This window comes from Macrotis lagotis, chromosome 8, assembly GCF_037893015.1.
Source record: "Macrotis lagotis isolate mMagLag1 chromosome 8, bilby.v1.9.chrom.fasta, whole genome shotgun sequence".
Lineage (NCBI taxonomy): Eukaryota > Metazoa > Chordata > Mammalia > Peramelemorphia > Peramelidae > Macrotis > Macrotis lagotis.
Window position 1 is genome coordinate 178282703 of NC_133665.1, and position 20267 is coordinate 178302969.

Consider the following 20267-nt stretch of genomic DNA (forward strand, 5'->3'; position numbering starts at 1 on the left):
CAAATCATCATCATATCCTATAGCAAAGTCAGGTCTTTCTAAGTCACTGTGTTGTGTTCCAGCTTCAAAATCATGCCTACCTTCCCATACTACCTAAAAGATAGACCTCTCCAACCATAATATTCCCCAAAGTAGCATTTCCCACTTATTTTCCATTAACTCCCAACAGAAATCTCACATTTTAGCTAACATTGCACTTGACAGTCTCTAAGGTTTCGTCCAGGTTGAATGTTCTAGAATTTAATGATTAATTTATTTGTTATATTTTAGGAAGCTAAATGATTGAATACCTAGAGATTTAGAGGACTTGAGTCCAAATCTTGTCTCTTATGCTACAGGGGAAAGTCATTGAAATTTCCTGGACCTCAGTTTTTCCAATGATGAGGTGGGATTAGATCACCTCCGAATTTCCTTCTTGCTCTAATATATGATACTATAAATTATTTAATTGATCAAACTCTCTTTCCTCATAAAATATGGAAGGAGAAAGAGAGTCCTTTAGGAAAGCCTCCTTATTTTCCAGATGAGGAAATTGAATCGCAGAGGGAGAAAACATTTTCCTTAGCTTCATTGAGATAGCAGGATTTATCTTCAAAGTAGATATGCTGGAGAAGTAGATAAGCTGGTCACATAGAGGAATAACCAAAGGACAACCCCAAGTTTTTGCATTCCAAATCTAGTCCCCTTTCCTATATATTATTCTGTGCTTTGTCTCATAGTTTTACTCAGAGATTTAAATGAAATTATTTATATCAAATTCTTTGCAGATTTTAAAGCTCCATAAAAGGTCACTTGTTATTATATCGTATGTAATTTCTTTTTTCAACTTTCCTAGCTATTCCTTCCTATTATTTCCTACCTATTAAATAGCTCAAAGGCAGGGGACCATCTTATAAATTGTTTTACTTCTTTTTACAACCCTTAGTGAGTTCCCTGGCTTAGAGAGGATACTCAATGATATCTTGAATAGTGTGGGCAAGGCTCAGAAATGTGAATAATTCTTCAAAATCCATCATTTTCTGTATAATAGCTATTGAATCTACAATTTTAATCTGTCTAACCAAGTGTTTTTTTTTATGGGTGGATCTCATTCTTTATGATAAGTCCATCACAAAAGTTATTTCCATATTTTTCCACCATTGCCATTGCTGATCGCAACTCCCTCCTTTCTTATTTCTCCACTACCATGTACTCTATTTTCTCACTCCTTTCACTATGACTCTGCTGTAGGGTAGCTGAGTGGCACAGCAGACAGATCCCTGGTCCCAGGGCCAAGAAGCCCTGAGCCCCCATACCACCCCTTAGGCCCAGAATCCACCTGGCCCTGTGGTCCTGGGCAGGCCTTCCATTCCCAGCCCCTTGCAAGAAGTAAGAAAGAAAATGTGTTATATCTGGCCACTCTCCCCCCATGGTCCATCCTCTCCTCCTTTATTCACATCCCCACCCCTTCCCCCTGCTCCCCCCTCCTTCTTACTCCAGATGTCTATACCCCATTGAGTATATTTGCTGTTTCCTCTCCTAGCCATCTCTGAAGAGAGCAAAGTTTCCCTCATTCCCCCTTGCCTCCCCCTTTCCATATCATTGCAATAGTTCATTGTAATAAAAAAAATCTTACGTGAAATATCTTGGACTATTCCCCCTCTCCTTTTTCTTTCTCCCATTCCATTTCCCTTTTTTTTTCTATTGACTCCATTTTTACACCATATTTTATCTTCGAATTCAGAATTCTCCTGTGCTTCAACTATAAAAGCTCTCTCTACCTGCTCTATTAACTGAGAAGGTTCATATGAGTATTATTAGTGTCATTTTTCTATGCAGGAATACATGCAGTTCATCCTCATTAAGTCCCTCATATTTCCCCCCTCTCCTCCAATCTCCATGCTTCACCTGAGTCCTGTATCTGAAGATCAAACCTTCTGTTCAGCTCTGGCCATTCCAAAAGGAACATTTGAAATTCCCCTGGTTCATTGAAAGTCCATCTTTTTCCCTGGAAGAGGACATTCAGCCTTGCTGGGTAGTTCATTCTTGGCTGCATTCTAAGCTCTCTTGCCTTCTGGTATATTGTATTCCAAGCCCTACGAGCTTCCAATGTAGCTGCTGCTAAGTCCTGAGTGATCCTGACTGCAGCTCCACGATATTTGAACTGTGTCCTTCTGGCTGCTTGTAATATTTTCTCTTTGACTTGGGAGTTCTGGAACTTGGCTATAATATTCCTAGGGGTTGGTTTTTTGGGATCTCTCTCTCTGGGGGATTGGTGGATTCTCTCCATTTCTATTTTGCCCTCTGCTTCTAGAATATCAGGGCAATTTTCCTGTAGTAATTCTTTGAAAATGATGTCAAGGCTCTTTTCCTGATCATGACTTTCAGGTATTCCAATAATTTTTAAATTATCTTTCCTAAGTCTGTTTTCCATATCAGTTGTTTTTTCAATGAGATATTTCACATTTTCTTCTAATTTTTCATTTTTTTTGGTTTTGAAGTATTGATTCCTGATTTCTGTTAAATTCATCAATCTCCCTGAATTCTATTCTTTGTCTGAAGGATTTGTTCTCCTCAGAGAGTTTTCTTATCTCTTTTTCCATCTGGCCAATTTTGCTTTTTAAAGCATTCTTCTCCTCAATAACTTTTTGAACTGTTCTATCCATTTGACCTAAGCTGGTTTTTAGCATGCTATTTTCTTCAGCATTTTTTTGGATTTCCTTGACTAGGCTGCTGACTTCACTTTCATGTTTTTCCTGCATCTCTCTCCTTTCTTTTCCCAGTTTTTCTTCCAACTCCCTCATTTGATTTTCAAAGTCTTTTTTGAGCTCTATCATAGCCTGAGCCCAATTTCTGTTTTTCTTGGAGTCTTTAGATGCAGAAGCTTGTGCTTCCTCATCTTCAGACTGAGTATTTTGGTCCTTCTTGGGCTCATTTGCAAAATATTTCTCAATAGTCTCCTTTTTGTTTCTCTGCTTGCTCATTTTCCCAGCCTGGGCCTGGTTTGGGGTGTTTCTTGAGCTTTTGGGACACTCCCACAAGGGTCTCAGTGTATGAGGTTCTGTCCTCCCTCCTGGTCTGTGAATGACCATAAGCACCCCCCTCTACCAAGGGACTGATGTGGGGTGGGCTGCTGTTCTATGGGGGGGCCTAGACTGTGGTCAGGATCTGAATGTGGTCAGAGCCCCAGAGTCCTGTTTCAGGGGCAACTGACAGAGCTAGGCAGTCTCTCTTCACTCCCCTCCCTCAGCTCAATGGGCTCATGCCCTCATGGCCTGGGGGCTACTGCTTACTGGCTCCACCTGCTTCTGTTTCCTGGATCAGGGCTGGGGAAAGACCAAGCTGCTGCCTGTGTGCCCTGAGGGCTGGGCTCCACTTGCTGGCTCTGGCAGAGGTCCCCGCTGTTCCCCCACTTTGTGCCCGGTGTTCCTCGGGGTTCAGCTCAGGAGACTCCCCTGCTGCTGTGAGCTGAGACCCCCAGCTCCCTGGGGCTGCCTCTGGGAGGCTGAGGTTCTTTGGCTCTGGTGGGCTATCCCTCTGGTGGCCGCCTCTCCGACCCTGGGGAGTAGAGCCTTTCTGCTCTTTTCCAGGTTACCTTGAGTAGGAGAACTGCCTCACTGGGTCCCTTTGTGGGTTCTGTCTCTCGAAAGTTTAGTTAGAGTTCTTAGCTGATGAATTTTATCAAAGAGCTCCTAAGACTTGATCCCTTCTTGTCGCCATCTTGGCTCCACCCCCTAACCAAGTGTTTTATTGAAGAGAATGTATTTTGTACTTCTGGTAGATGATTTTGGCCTAAATCTTGAATTTTAACCTATAACTTCAGGCTCTGTCAAGATATTAGTTTCTTTCCCTTCTCTCCTCCCTGCCCCTATTATCAAATGGACTCAGTTTATGAATTCTTTTGATTATAGATTCAAATTGTGAGTCTCAAAATGACTCAGTCAAAAACTTCATCATAGAGTCAAAGTTGGAAACCACCCAAGGCATCATCTAATCTCAACCTTCTCATTTTATATTAAAAACTTTGAGACCACCCCCAAAGGAAAGTTATTTACCCTTGGGATGGTAACACAGGGAAAAAGTAGCAGAACCCAGAAATAGACTTCAAAAATTTAACTTTAAATTTAAACAATTTTATGGTTCCCCTTCCAACTAGTGCCTAGTGACTCACTCTATTAGCCATATTTTAGGAGCAATAAACCAACTCACCTCCTTGAAGGATCTTCATGGGGTGGACAATGGCATGGTACCTGTCAATGCTGAGTGACACTAGGACATAGGTTGAGGCATATAGGAGCACTACCTGAAGGAAAAAAAGGAGATGAAATGGTGCAATGATCAGGGTGGAAGGAAGGAAACATTGCAAAAAGAAACCATGTCTTCATCTTGGGGTAGAATGGGTATCACTTCAGATGCCATGTACTGCAGGGGCCAGGATGGATCCTTTCTATGTATTAGGATGGAGAATTTGATGGGTAGTGACATTTTGTTCTAGAATTCCTGGATGATTCATTCTCCTGGGTCTCTGTAAGGTCTCTTCTTTATACTGACCTCATTTAACAGGAAGTGACTTTCACAGCTAAGGCTAATATTCTTGGCCACAGTGAAGTCAATACTTTTTATTATTTCAATTGGACTTGTGACCCTGAGCTTACAATGAAAGGCATAGGGAATGATAGATGAGGCAGCCTCTTCTACTGATGCACGTCAGCACCTGTTCTTCAGTTTCCAGACTAAATGACTTCAGGGGGGCATTGAGAGATCCAATGATGGGCACATGATTACACAGTCAGTATGCAAGGTTGTCATATAGCTCAAGTGAGATCATGAATGGAAAGCTGTAAAGTTTATAAAGTGCTCTACATCCACGATGTTGTTAATTAATATTATTATTTTTGCTGGTGTTGTTAATGTTCTCCTCTAGTCTGGCGATGACTTAATTTCCTGAGCCTTCTACTAGACTACTGAGTTCAAGAAATGCTTATAGAGTAATAAAGGAATGTGCTGGTAAATGCCTACCGACCTGATGCTCTTCCCCACTTTCCCACTTGCAAGCACACATGCACACACTTTGAAGTTCAATTTGCATAATTAGATCGGTTTATAATTCAACAAATAGCAAACAGAAGACCTGTAAAGAGTTGATCTTTATATCAATTTGCTGAGTAAAAGAGCATCTCTTTTTAGATCATAAATTTAGATCTGAAGGTTTAAAGACCAACTAGTTCAACCTTCTTGCATCTTACAGATGAGGAAACAGGCTCAGAGAGGTTAAGTAAATGGGCCAAAGTTTTTTTTAACTAACTTCATTCAATTTGGCAATAAAAATCCAACAAAAGCAATGTGGTGTGGGAGATGACAGATGAATCTGAGGAGTGACAGGTCATCCAATTTGGTGGGAATAGAAAATACAAGGAAAGGAATAAAATTAAATATGGTTGGGGAGGTGGGGATTAGAGACAGACTATGTAAGGCATGAAGGTTGTGGTTAGGTGTTGGCCTCAATTTAAAAAAACATTAATTTTTAATAGTCATTAAATTTTTGGACTTCTGAATTCTCTCCTTCTTCCTGCCCCTACCCTAGGAAGTGATATCAGTTATACATGTGAAATCAGGCAAAACATAATTCCATATTAGTCATGTTGCAAAAAGAAAAGCAAGAAAAATAAAGCAAAACAATGATGCATTCATCTGAATTCAGACTTCAGTTCTTTCTCTCTCTGGAGATGGATATAATTTTTTCATCACGGTCCTTTGGAATTATCTTGGATCACAGCATTGATCAGAATGGCTGATTTTCCCCAAATGATCACACTTAAAAGTTTGGTGTTAACTGTTTATAATGTTTTCTTCATTCTGATCATTTTACTTTGAATTAGGTCATATAAACTTTCCATGTTTGTCTGAAACCATCTCCCTCATAATTTAATAGCATAACAGAATTCCAACCAAATCATATACTATGAGTTGTTCAACTATTCTCCAGTTCAAGGGCATTCCCTCAAGTCCAATTCTGTGCCATTACTAAAAGAACTGCTAGAAATATTTTCATTCAAATGGATCCTTTTTGTTTTCTGAACTCTTTGGAATATAGATTTAACAGTGGTATTGCTAGGTCAAAGGGAAGGCATAATTGTATAGCCCTTTAGGTAGAATTCCAAATTCTTCTTCAGAATGGTTGGACCAGTTTGCAACTCTACCAACAGGGCATTAAGAGTTCCAATTTTTCCACATCCCTTTCAGAATTTGTCATTTTCCTTTTCTCTATTATGTTAGCCAATCTGACAGGTGTGAAGTGCTGCCTTAGTTTAATGTGTATTTCTCTAATCATTAGTGATTTAAAGCATTTTTTCACAAGATTCTCCTTGACTTTGAATTGCTTTTTCTAAACAATGCCTATTCATATCCTTTGACCATTTTCCATTTGGGGATTTGCTCTCTCTCTCTCTCTCTCTCTCTCTCTCTCTCTCTCTCTAATATGTATGCACATATGTGAATGCATGCAAGTGCACACACATATAAATTTGGTCCAGTTTTTTATATATTTGCCAAGTGAGATCTTTATCAGAGAAATTTTCTGTAAAATCTCTCTCTCACACACACACACACCCAGCCTCAGATCCTTAATTTCCTTCTAATATTGGCTGCATTGATTTCATTTGTAAGATATCTTTTCAGTGTAATGAAAAATAGCCATTTTATTTTCTATGATCCTTTCTGTTTCTTGTTTGGTCATAAATTCCCATAAATCTGATACAATTTCCTAAGCTCCTCTAATTTGCTTCTAATTATCACCATTGATGTCTAATCCATTTGCTCATTTTGACCTTATCTTTGTGTATAGTGTGAGATGTTCGTCTTCACCTAGTTTCTGCCAAACTACTTTCTAGAAAGTTTTCCCAGCAATTTTTGTCAAATAGTGAGTACTTTCCCCTAAAGCATGGATCTTTGAGTTTATCAAATATTACATTGCTAGTACAGTTATCAAATGTTAATTTATTATTGTGCATTTTCTCCCTAATTTATTCCATTCTACTTTTTTAGCCAATACAAAATCATTTTGATGATTACTTCTTGTAACACAGTTTAAGGACAGCAAGGTGGTTTGGTGGATAGTTGGCCAGGTCTGGAGTCAGAAGACCTAAGTTAAAATCCAGCCTCAAAAACTTATTAGCTGTATGACTATGAGCAAGACACTTCACTCTGTTTGTCTTAGTTTCCTCTTTTGTAAGAATGAGTCAGAGATCCAGTTAAGAAAACCTGGAAATGGATAATGAAGCTTCAGATACAACTGAAAATGACCAAATAACAACAACAAATACAGTTTGAATCTCATACTGCTTGGCTACCTTCTTTCACATTTTAAAAAATTGATCTTCTTTACTTTTTGACATTCCAGAAGAATTTCTTCCTTTCTTTTTCTTTTAATTTTTTTAGTTTTTTTTTTTTTGCAAGGCAAACAGGGTTAAGTGGTTTGCCCAAGGCCACACAGCTAGGTAATTATTAAGTGTCTGAGACCGGATTTGAGGATTTGAACCCAGGTACTCCTGACTCCAGGGCTGGTGCTTTATCCACTATACCACCTAGCTGCCCCTTTTTTTAGGTTTTTGCAAGGCAAATGGAGTTAAGTGGCTTGCCCAAGGCCACACAGCTAGGTAATTATTAAGTATCTGAGGATGGATTTGAACTCAGGTACTCCTGAATCTAAGCCCGGTGCTCTATCCACTGCGCCACCTAGCTGCCCCCACATTCCAGAAGAATTTCATCATTACTTTTCTAGCTCTATAAATAATTATTTGGTAGTTAGTATGGTACTTAATAAGCAAATTAGGTAGAATTCTTATTTTAATTATATTAGTTCAGCCCACCTATGAGCAATTATTATTTCTCCAGTTTAGATCTGTCTTTAGTTATGTAAAAATTCTTTTGTAATTTTGTTTATGTAGTTTCTGGGTTTGTTGTGGCAGAAAGATTCCTAATTATTTTTTTTATTGTTTGTGGTTATTTTAAGTGGAATTTCTCTTTCGGCTAGACTGTTGTAGTCTATAGACAGCCTGATAATTTTGTGGGTTTATTTTATGTCTTACAACTTTTCTGAAGTTGTTGATTATTAATTCAACTAATTTTCAAGTTGATTCTCTAGGATTCCCTAAGAATATCTGTAAAGCACATAGTTTTGTTTCCTTAATGTCTATTTTAATTCCTTCAGTTTCTTCTCCTTCTCATTGATCTGTCTAGCATAATAGTACAATACTAATGGACATTCTTATTTTACCACTAATTTTATTGGAAAGCCTTCTACCTTATCCTCATTACAGATAATGCTTGTTGATAGTTTTAGATAAAGACAATTTCCTTTAGTTATCATTTCAAGGAAAGCTTAATTTATTCCTATGTTTTCTACTGCATTTAATAGGAAAGAGTGCTTTATTTTGTCAAAAGCTTTTTCTGCATCTGTTGAGATAATCATGATTTTTGTTAGTTTTGTTATTGCTATAGTCAATTATTCTGTCCTAATAATATTTAACCAGTTCTGCCTTCTCATTGAAATTCCACCTGGTCAAAGTATATTATCTTTATGTTATGGTGTTGTAATTTTCTAGCATTTTATCTAAAAATTTAAATTCAATATTCATTAAGAAAATAGGTCAATAGTTTTCTTTCTCTGTTTTGGTTATAAATATCACTTTGTATTGTTAAAAAGAATTTGGTAGGATTCCTTTTTAGTTTACATAATATTGGAATTGATTGTTCTTTGAGAGTTTGGCAGAATTCATTTGTGAATTCATCTGATCCTGAGGATTTTTTTTAGGGAGTTCATTTATGACTTGTTCAATTTTTTTTTTGAATTTCAATTTAAGCATTCAATTTTTTCTTCTGCTAATTTGGGCAATTTACATATTTTTAACAAATATTTATTCATCTCTCTTAGACTTGGGTTGATTGGCAAATAAATGGGTGAAATATCTCCTAATATTGCATTAATTTCCTCTTCATTGGTGGTGAATTAGTCCTTTTCATTTTGGATGAGGATGATTGGGTATTATTTCTTTTTAAAATTAAATTAATTAATGTTTAAGCTATTTCTTTATTTTTAAATCTAAAACTAGCTTCTGGCTTTATTTATTGGTTCCATGATTTTCTTACTTTCAATTTTATTCACATCTGCTCTGATTTTTAGGATTTCCAATTTGATATTTAATTGAGGATTTTAAAATTTGTTCTTTTTATATTTTTTATTGCAGGCACAATTCATTGATCTGCTCTTTATTTTATTGATGTGAATGCTTAAAGATAACAAATTTCTCCTAAGTACTTCTTTGACTGTATCTTGAAAATTTTGGTATGTTGTCTCATGACTGTCATTTTCTCAATAAAATTATTGATTATTTCTATTAGCTGTTATTTGATCTAATCATTTTAAGATTACAGTATTTCTTTTCCAATTAATTTTCAGTCTCTTTCCATGGAATTTTATTAAATATATTTTTATTGCATTGTGATCTAAAAAGGTTAATTTAATATTTCTACTTTTCTGCAATTGATTTTGAGGCTATATGTACTAATACACTGTCATTTTTTATGAAGGTGCCAGATATAGTTTGAAAAAAAGGTATACTTTTTTTTTTCTGATTCAGTTTGTGATTTCTCTTTCATGCTTGAGTCATGTTTTGAAAGTCAGATTTTCTATTCATTTCCTTTTTTTTCTTTTTTCCTTTTTAGTTTTTTGCAAGGCAATGGGGTTAAGTGGCTTTCCCAAGGCCGCACAGCTAGGTAATTATGAAGTGTCTGAAGTCATATTTGAACTCAGGTCCTCCTGACTCCAGGGCCAGTGCTCTATTACCTGTGCCACCTAGCTGCCTCCTTTCTATTCATTTCTGATCTTTTCATCAGGAATGCCTAAAAGTCCTCTATTTAATTAAATGTCTATTCTTGTCCCCCTCTCTGCCCTGCAAAAAATTATACTCACTTTTGCTGGGTAGGTTATTCTTGTTGTAATCAAAGTTTTCTTGTTTTCTAGATGATCATATCCTACGTTCTCCACTTTTTCACTGTTCAGAATCTTGAGTAAGTCTGACTGGTTCTTTGAATGACTTCTTTTTGTCTGTTTGCAACATTTTTCCGCTTGACTTGGGAGCTCAGGAATTTGACTTTAATATTACTAGGAGTTTTCATTTTGGGATCTATTTCAGAAGATGATTGTTGGAATCTTTCAATTTCTTTTTACCTTCTGATTTTAGAATATCAGAACAAGTCTAGATATGATTTTTTGGACTTTGTATTATGGAATTATATAATCTAATATATAATATACAAACTAATAATTCTAAATTATTTCTCCTCAATCTGTTTTCCTGGTCAGTTGTCTTTCCCATGAGATATTTCACATTTTCTTTTTTTCCCATTCTTTTGACTTAGCTTTATTATGTCTCATGGTGTCATTAGTTTCCTCTTGCTCAAATCTAATTTTTAAGGAATCATTTTTTTCCAGTGAAGTTTTATATCTAATTTTTTCCTTTGATCAGTTTCTGCTTTTTTAAGAAATTCTTTGCTTTAATGAGTTTTTGGCCCTTTTATTCCATTTGCTGAAGTCTGGTTTTAAAGGACTTCTCTTTAGTGAATTTTTGTGCCTCTTTTATCATTTAATCAATTCTATTTTTAAGATATTATTTCTTCAGCATTTTTTTGCCTATTTCATGTTGCTGTTGATTTTCTTTTCATCATTCTCTTTCATCACTTTCATTTTCCCCCCAATTTTTTTCTTCTACTTCACTTATTTTCCTTTTAAAATCTGATTTATGCTCTTCCAAGAATCCTTTTTTGGTTTTGTGTCTAATTTGCATTTTTCTTCAAGGATTTTTCTAAAGTTGTTTTGACTTCATTGCTTTCCTTGACTTTATGTCTTGATCTTCCCGTTCTTCACAGTAACTTTCATGATTAGATTCTTTTTTATTGTTGTTTCTCAGCCAATATCATGACTTTTAACTCTATGTTAAATTTGAGATCTGTTTTTGGGGTGGAGGGAACACTGTTCCAAGTTTTAGGCTTTTTGTTTGCTCTTTTTGTAGCTAGTTCTGAGTCCATGGGTTGTTATTTTTTAAATTCTTCTAAATTGGTATGATCTAAGGAGAGGTGTGGCCACTTCTCTCCTAGTCTGTTCTCTGGTTAGTGAGATACCACGACCACTCTTTTCAGCCTTGGAACTGTAACTAGTGCCCCACTTCCCTATGACTGAAAGTGATATCATCCTTATGGAGCTGGAAACTTGCCTCTGACCTTTGTTCTCTTTAGGCTGAAAGTACTAGTGCCTTTTTGCCTTGATCCTGAGACTAGGGCTCTTGCTCCCTTGTGCTAACCACAAGCACCATACTCTGCCTGGGAAAGACTCCTCTTTGGCTGCAATCCTTGAGCAATGCAGCATGGTCACTGCCCTGGCGCTTGGCACCCAGGCCCGCAAAATGCTCTCTGTGATCTGTTTAGGATGAATGCTTTGACCCTCTTACCCTCTGTGGGCTGAGGTTCCCAAGTTTGCCTCACGGTATTCTGGTGAGGCCTCTGTACTATATACTACAGGCCGATTACTTCCCCCCCACATGAAACATGTTTTTTCTGTCAATCTCCTAAATTGTCTTGGATTGGAAAATTGTTTTATCCTGACCTTTTGCTGTTTCTGCTCCTTCAGAATTGAATCTAAGAAATTATTTTATGTCTATCTGGAGGGGAAATTTGGGAAAATGTATGTGAATTATGACCTTTACCTATCACCTTGCTTTGCCTCTTTTTAATTTATATTTTTGTAAATATTTATCCATTACCATTATTTATTATCCAGTATGATTGCATTGACATATAATTGGGAAAAATAATTCCTAATGTTTGCTTTTAATTTCATCTTCTTGGGTGGTACAGAAGATTTCATTTTTGATAAGGATAATTTGACTTTCATTCTTTTAAAATCAAATTAACCAAGGCTTTAACAATTTAATTGGTCATTTCATAAAACCAGCCCCAGTTTTTCCCAATGCTTTTCTTACTTTCAATTTTCTTAATTTCTTCTTTGATTTTCAGGATTTCCAATTTGGAATTTAATTAGGATTTCTAATATTTTCTTTTTACATATTTCTAGATGCACATACAGCACATTTATCGGCTTTTTTATTTCAACTTTTATTTATCTTATTGAGGTGAGTATTTGACTGCATCTCACAAATTTTGATATGCAGTCTCCTTGTTGTAATTCTCTTTAATCTATTGGTGATTTCTATGATTTGTTCCTTGATCCACTCATTTTTAGAATAAAAGTATTTAATTACCAACTATTTTAATTATATTTCTACAGTTCTTTATTGAATGTAATTTTTATTGCATCATGGTACAAGATAGCAAATTTGGTATTTCTCCTTTTATGCATTTGTTTTATGCATTTGATTTTTATGTCCTAATACTTGGTCAGTTTTCTTATTCAGTTTTCTCCAGAAGTATAATATATCTTTTTCTCTAAAAATTCTATTTATCTCCAAGACTTCTTATTTATTTTTGGTTAGATTTAGCTAATTCTGAGAGGAGAAATTTAAGGTCCCTCATTAATATAGTTTTTACTATAGATTTCCTCCTATAACTCATTTAATTTTTACTTTAAGAATTTTGATACTATCCCGTATGATTATATATATATATATATATATGTAGCAAAATTTCTTCTTATCTCTTTTAATTAGGTCTATTTTTGCTTTTTTCTTGAATTTATCAGGATTACTACCCTTATTTTTTTTAACTCCAGCTGAACCATAATAGATTTTACTCCAATGTCTTATTTTTACTAAGTGTGTTTCAAATACATTTTGTAAACAACATATTGTCAATTTTGTTTTTTAATCCATTCTGCTATTTGCTTCCATTTTATGGATGTGTTCATCCCATTCAGATTCACATTTATGATTACTAATGGTGCATTTCCCTCTATCCTTTTTTTCCTGTTTATTCTTCTCTTTTTTTTACCCTTGTACCCAAAGTCTATTTAGCTTCTAATCATTGCCATACTTAATCTGATACCTTTTTGATCTCCTACTCCCTTCTTTCATTCACTTTTAGTTTTAGTTAAAGTTAGGTTCTGGGGTGGGTAAGCCCTTAGGATGCTCTTTAAGAGCTAGTTCTGGGGGTCTGTGAGTTTTCAGTGCTCCAAAATTGGTTTGCTATTGGAAAGGATGTATTCTCTGCTCTTCTGGTATTCACTCTGTTCTTTTCTCAGAAAGCACATGTGGTTCCCTGATAAAAGGCCTGGTGCACCTCGAGGACCTTCAACTCTTACATGGAACTATGTATAAGCAATGCAACGGGGTTCTGTTCCTAGTGACAGCTCATGGGCCCCAATTGCCTGACCCCCTTACATTAAGGGCTTCCAGGGTTGTTGCCGTCACTGTGGTAGACCTGCCTCCAAGGTCCATTGCTGATACTGCCACTGTGCCTGCTCTGGGTTGGTCCCCACCCTGATGTCATAGACGTCTCTTGCAAATCTCCTCCTTGCCTTGGAATGGAATTGTGTCTCAGTCTGACATTTTGTTGACTTGACTGCTCTCGAATTTAATTTGATTCATTATCTTAAAGTTACTTGAAAGAGAATTTGGGAAAGTTTGACTGGATTTCTCAGTCTATTCCACTGTCTTGGCTGTGCCCCTCCATTCTTTTAGCAAACACTTAATTGAGCCCAGTCACCAAATTTGTATGGAAGATCATGCCTGAGGGGAATGGAACTAGACCCAGAAGGCAGGAGATTATTTCTTGCAATTCATTTTTTTTTTGTTTTGAAATTTTTCTTCTTTGTGACATGGCTTCATTGCTATCTTTTATTTATTTATTTTAGTTTTTACAAGGCAATGAGGTTAAGTGACTTGTCCAAGGTCACACAGTTAGGCAATTATTAAGTGTCTAAGTCTGGATTTGAACTCAGGTCCTCCTGACTGCAGAGCTGGTGCTCTATCCTCTACAACACCTAATTGCCCCCTTCATTGCTATCTTTAATGCTCTTAATTACAATTAATTCTCTATTGGAGATTTTAGGCCTTTAATTCCTGTATTTGAAATTCTTGCCCAACATTGTTCATGTTTATTCTCTGGTCCATTTGCCTCCCCTTAGAACAGGGACTGGTTCTTTTTTTTGCCTTTGTGACTTAATACTTAACACTGCATCTGGGATATGGTAGGTGCTTAATAAAGCTAGGTGACAGATTCTGATCCGATCCATTTTGAGCTAGTGTTGACCTCAATTTTGAGCACCACATTTTAAGAATGTCATGGATAAGCTGGAGAATTCCAAAGGAGAACAACCAGGGATGGTAGGGGGTTTCAAGTACATGGCAAGTGACCATAGGTTGAAGGAATTTGGGAAGTTTACTTGGAGAGGAGGATTGGGAGAAAGATGACAGCCATTTTGAAGGACTGTCAAGTGGAAGAGGGAATAGACTTGTCATACTTGATTCCAGATATAGTAGAAATGAGGAGAAATTGTTAAGGGCACAAATTTTGGTTTGAAATAAAGACAATCTTTCTGGTTTTCAGAGCAATTCAAAATGAAAGATTCTGAATTCTGAGGCAGTGCCCCCCACCCCCATTCCTCCCCTGCTGGAGATTTTCATGCAAAGGTTAAAGGAACTCTAGTTAGGAATGTTGGGCAAATTTGTTGATGAGTAAATGAATGAAAGAATGAGTGAAGAAAAAAACATTTATTAAATGCATACTATTATGTTAGGTAGCCAGTCCTTAGGAAAATGTCTGGAATATAGTATGTGCTGAGTAAATGTTGATCCATTATTCTGATTATTTTGCTAAACATTTTGTGGAGAAATGATAAAAGAAAAGATAAACTCCACCCATCTGTCTCTCTGTATCATATAAATTCCTTCCCAAAGATATAAATAGAACATAAGTATGGATATTGATATAGATATATATTCAACTACATACATACCTACATGCATGCATAAATACATTTTTCCCACTTGGTAGTAGTGGCAAGGGATGGTACTCTGATGTTTCTTTCAATTCTGACCTGTGAGCCTAAAAATCCTTTGTTCTACCATATCAGTATGTATTCAGTTAGAACAACAATTTCTTGAATTCCTAGAAATGCTCCAAAAGGTTTTTGATGAATTGTAACGATACATCTAAATTCCCTTTCACAGATCTCCTGGTGGGCATTTAAAGGTGAAAAGAAATATTTAAACTGTCAACTTGACTTATATGTATACCTGTAAGTAGCGAATTATCCGACAGACCAAATCTGGGGCCATGAAATCCCCTGTGAATCGCCAAATAATATCCGTCATTATATTGATGAGTCCGGTAAAAGAATCTGAAGCAAAAGCACAGAAGTAATAATGGGTCAGTATTTTCCAAAGATACATTTATGTAATCAGTGGTCATGAGTTATCCTAGGGTAGAGCAGACCACAATGTTTGTTGACTTGATGTACACTGGAACTCTATAGAAATCTGAGTAGTTTTGACCAGGAAAGCTTCCTTCCTTCCTCTTTACTTTCACCCACTCCATACCCATTTCACTGCTTTTTAACATCATACCATTTTCCCTTAACATTTACGGATGCAATCCTTTCAATTTGGTCTTTCTTTGCTCCAATCTAGTTTTGATTATTATCTAATTTTTTTTCCATTGATATAACCTACTTTTATATTACCTTCATTTTTGAATATGTCCCTTTCCCCTCCCCAAACCAGTGGGATATCCCTTATAACAAAGATTTAAAAAGAAAAAGAAAAAAATAAATACAGGCAAACAAATCAAATATATCAGCAAAATCCAACACTATATACAAGATTCCATATGCATAGTTAACCTCTGAATACAAGGACATACATTCATTTGTTTCATCTCATCTTTGAGGGTATTTGGTCATTGTAATTATAGAGAATTCAGTTTTGTTATTTTTCTTTCCACTTAACATTTTGGTTAGCTATTTGTATATATTATTTTCCTGAGTTTGATTACTTTGCAGAACCAATTCATAGCAATTTTCCAAAACATCTCTGAATTCTTCACATATAGTCTTTCTTACAATATAAAACACCCTATTATTATGTTCATGGGCCAGGACAAGTGCTGCTATGTATATCTTTGTTCCATATGAATTCCTTTGATCTTTTGACCTCTTTAGTATATGTGCCTAGCAGTGCCATCTCTGTGCCAAAGATCATAGATGGTTTGCTCTCTTTCTGAGCATAACTCCAAAATGCATTCTAAAATGGTTGGACAAATTCACAGATATCCTTAAAGGGTAAGGTCCCTCCCACATCATTTATTCCCATCTTGTATTATTTCTGTAAATTTTCTGGATAATTGTTTTGATGTGTGCTTATCTTATTGTGATCTGGAGCATATATTTGTTAATAGTTTATAATTCATCTTTAAATAAATGTATTCATATCTTTAACCATTCATACTTGGGAGGAATGGCTCTAGCTTTTCCTTATTTTAATTCATTCTCTGTAGCTAAAATGGCAAACACTTATCAGAGATATTCTATGCAAATATTTTTCCAATCAATATTTCTACTTCTTAATCTAATTGCATTGATTTCATTAAGTCAAAAGCTTTCAGTTTCATTTTATAAAAATTACTTATTTTTGTGTTTGCCCCTGCCCCCGTTTTAAAAATCATCTTCTTTGACTTAATTATGAAAATTACTCTTTTTTTTGTTCTCTTCATACTTTTTTAGTTTTTTGCAAGGCAATGGAGTTAAGTGATTTGCCCAAGATCACACAGCTAGGTAATTATTAAATGTCTTTGAACTCAGGTCTTCTTGACTCCAGGGCTGGTGCTCTATCTACTTCACCACATAGTTGCCTCTCTCTTCATATTTTTAAATAGTCTGGCCTTCAGTATTCATTTTGATTTGTTTTGACATCTTATATAGTATATTGGGCTAGTCCTAGTTTTTTCCATGTTACTGCTCACTTTTCCCATTCATTCTCATTGAAAAATGAGCTCTTCACCTTTACATTCTCAGACTTACGAAATACATTTATGGAGTTAAATTCTAAATTTTATCTAGTATGTTTCATTTATCTACATTTCTATATTTAATCAATATATATATTTTGATGATACCTTATTTGTAATGTATTTTGAAGTCAAGAAGTATCCCTTTCATTCCTTTTTTTGCCTTTCATTACTATTTTTTCATTATTTCCCTTATGATTCTAAATCTTTTTCACAAAATGAAATTTGCTATTATTGTCTCTAGTTCTAGAAAGTATCCACTTGGTACCTATTTTTTAAAGCTCATTTTCTTGTTCTTAGACTTCATTACCAACCAGATAACTTGGAGTAAGGACACTTTTTGACATTTTGCCTGAAGGACTGTGCCATTATTTTGTAGTCATCTATAATTACCTACCCTTAAAGGTAATTTTTCTTTATGTTCTATATGTGTCTTAAAAATTCCAGTTGCTAAATGAGCTCTTTGTGCATTCAAATCATTCTCTTAGATACATCCCCCTTCCTTCCTCACTGGAAACAAATGAGAGAAGGGATTAATGGATTATGGAAAGGCATTAGTCTTGAAAAATAAGAGCATCTCTCTTTCTGAGACAAGAGGGGAAAGGAGAAAGGAGAAAGGATAAATAATAGTCCAGTTAAATTGAGGCGTGGAAGAAGGAGTATTGTATGATCTCTAAATGTTAGAACTATAGGGGACATTAAAAACCCCATCATTTTTTTTTTTTTTTTAGTTTTTGCAAGGCAATGGGGTTAAGTGGCTTGCTCAAGGCCACACGGCTAGGTAATTACTGAGTGTCTGAGGCCAGATTTGAACTCAGGTAATCCTGACTCCAAGGCCAGTGCTCTATCCACTACGCCACCTAGCCGCCCCCTACCCCATCATTTTAAAAAATGTATTTTTACAAAAGAGGAAACCAGTTTCATGCAAAGTAAATAGCTAGATGGAGTTCACTCAGCATGTTAGTGGCAAAGTAGGGATGCAACCCTGGTCTCCTTATGCTCAGATCCATGAACTTCCCACTAACTCAAAATGAAAGACATTAAAGGTACAGTGGCAAAAACTGTGAATTTTGAATGAGTAGTTAGAATTGAAATCCAGCTCTTTTATTAAATCCCAAGAATTGAAATCCAGCTTTTTTATTAAATCCCAAATAAATAACTAAATATCTCCTAGCTTCTACTTGCTACCCTGGTATATGAAGAGATTGAACCAGATCATGTCTACACTTCCTTCTCTCCCTTGATTCTATGTTCACATGTTCTATGTAAAATTGATAAGTGGAGTCGACAGCAAAAAAGGGAATTTAACTTAATATCATGTGACGATCAAATCATAAGCTTTCAGTATTGAAGTTATGTTTGCAGAGACCCTGTTTTCTAAGAGTTGCCCAATTAAGCAAGCATTTATTAGGTAACTCCAATGTGTTAAGTGTCAAGGATACAAAGACAAAAAATTAAATAAACCATAGTCCTTAGTTTTTGAAGAAGAATTCACATTTCAATCCCCGGATAAAGGGGATCCCTTATCTCTACTTGTGGATTCATTTTTCTGTGATATTCTGTTTGGAATATTATGTATGGTCATTTTATAGAGCTCTGAATCAGGTTTGTATGACTTCAAACAAATAAATTTGATCCATTCTGGTAAGATGCTTTGTATCCGTGACCAAGAAATCATCATTGTTGTTGGATTTTAATTGAAGATCCAGAAACTGAAACCCCATTTAATAATCAAGAGGTTACTTTTCAACCTTCAAATGGAAGTAAGATTTCCTGGGTTGAATGAATGGTATGGTATAGACAAAATTGGCAAGGTTGGGCAGGCACAAATGAACAAAAACTTGCCTTATGGGAGGGAAATTGAGAATTTAACTATTTGGAATGTAAATGTAGCCTGTCCCTCTCTACTCATTTTCTTGAAAGCACTTCCTGAGCTCTAGTCTTGATTTCTGAATTCTCTTTTGTTGAGTTTGTTTCCTCCCAAATCAGTCACCAGTGGTAGGTATGTATGGAGATATTATGTTAAAGTTTGATCCATAGTGGGAGTTTTTCTGTCATCTGCCAGAGATGCATCTTGGTAAGATAGATGTCTCTATTTATAGGTTAGGGTCAGCATATGGCTGTCATGGTTCCTCTTAGTAGGAAATCGCTAACCATCAATATCTATATCTTCTATTTCTGGAGGATCAGCAAACTATTTTCTGATGCCATCTGTGGGTTACTATTTTCAGAGTTGGGAGCCCAAGTTACTTTCTGCTCAGAAGGTAACAGTTTACCCTCCATATCTCATATATATATATATATATATATGTATATATATTAGAAGGTTCATGGTCCTTCTTAATTTTCTCTGGGTCATATTTTTTGCCCTCTAATCTCCTTATACAACTTAGGGTTTTCTGTTGGTTCCTTTAGTTTTCCTGTTTCTTTTTCTTTATAAAACATTGTGCCATTCTTTTAAGGAGCATTTCATATTCCCTTATAAACTGGAGTAGCTTCTCTCCAGTCCTCCCACCTTTGCCTTTTATAAGAAGAAGTTTCATCTGAAATTCTGGGGCTGCCCAGCTATTGCTTGTCAATGGCAAAAACACAGATATAGCGTGGTTTGTTTGCAATGCACTAAAGCCTTCCTCTTGTGCTTCATATTTATTGAAAGTGCAATCTTTTATACTCTAGAATTCTAAAGTCTTTGTAATTTGGGGGGGGGGGACTTCTTATGGAGAGCTGTTTGCTTGCTATACCTGTTCACTTTGGGTTCAGTTAATATTCTAATTCATCAAGACTCCTAGAAATCAACCATTCTCTTAGGAATCAGATTTTTAAAAGACCTCCTATGGAGGAAGCTAGGCACTGCATGGATAGGTGGATGAATGGATGAATGGAGGGATGAAAAATCATCAGGCAAGAGATTACTATTTTATTACTATTACTATTACTAATAATCCATTTTGGAGCATTATAGGAATTTGTTAAACATTTGCTAGTTGATAGGGCTTGGGAATAAAAATATTAGTATATACTAGCTCTCTGGAAATATCTTCCATTTTAGTTTCTGGCCATGTGACTATACCGATTAGTATTTTCTACAAAATGATTTCAGAAGTTCTGACCAAGGGTTTGATTATTGTAAGGCTAACACATCATGGTCTCTACTATGTTACCGAGACCTTTTTTTTTTTGGTTGGTTAATTAGCAGAATAATTTTGTTCATGGGTATTTCTGCTTTATGAGAGAAGAAATGGTTCACAAGGAAAAAGATTTCAATTCATTCAAAC

General features: G+C 35.7%; 1 protein-coding gene across 1 annotated transcript in view; it reads right to left on the minus strand.

Annotated features, from left to right (window-relative positions):
* The window catches only part of NPSR1 (neuropeptide S receptor 1), a 241685-nt gene that overhangs the window by 35069 nt on the left and 186349 nt on the right, over window positions 1–20267 (minus strand). The gene's annotated exons all lie outside the window — the stretch shown is intronic.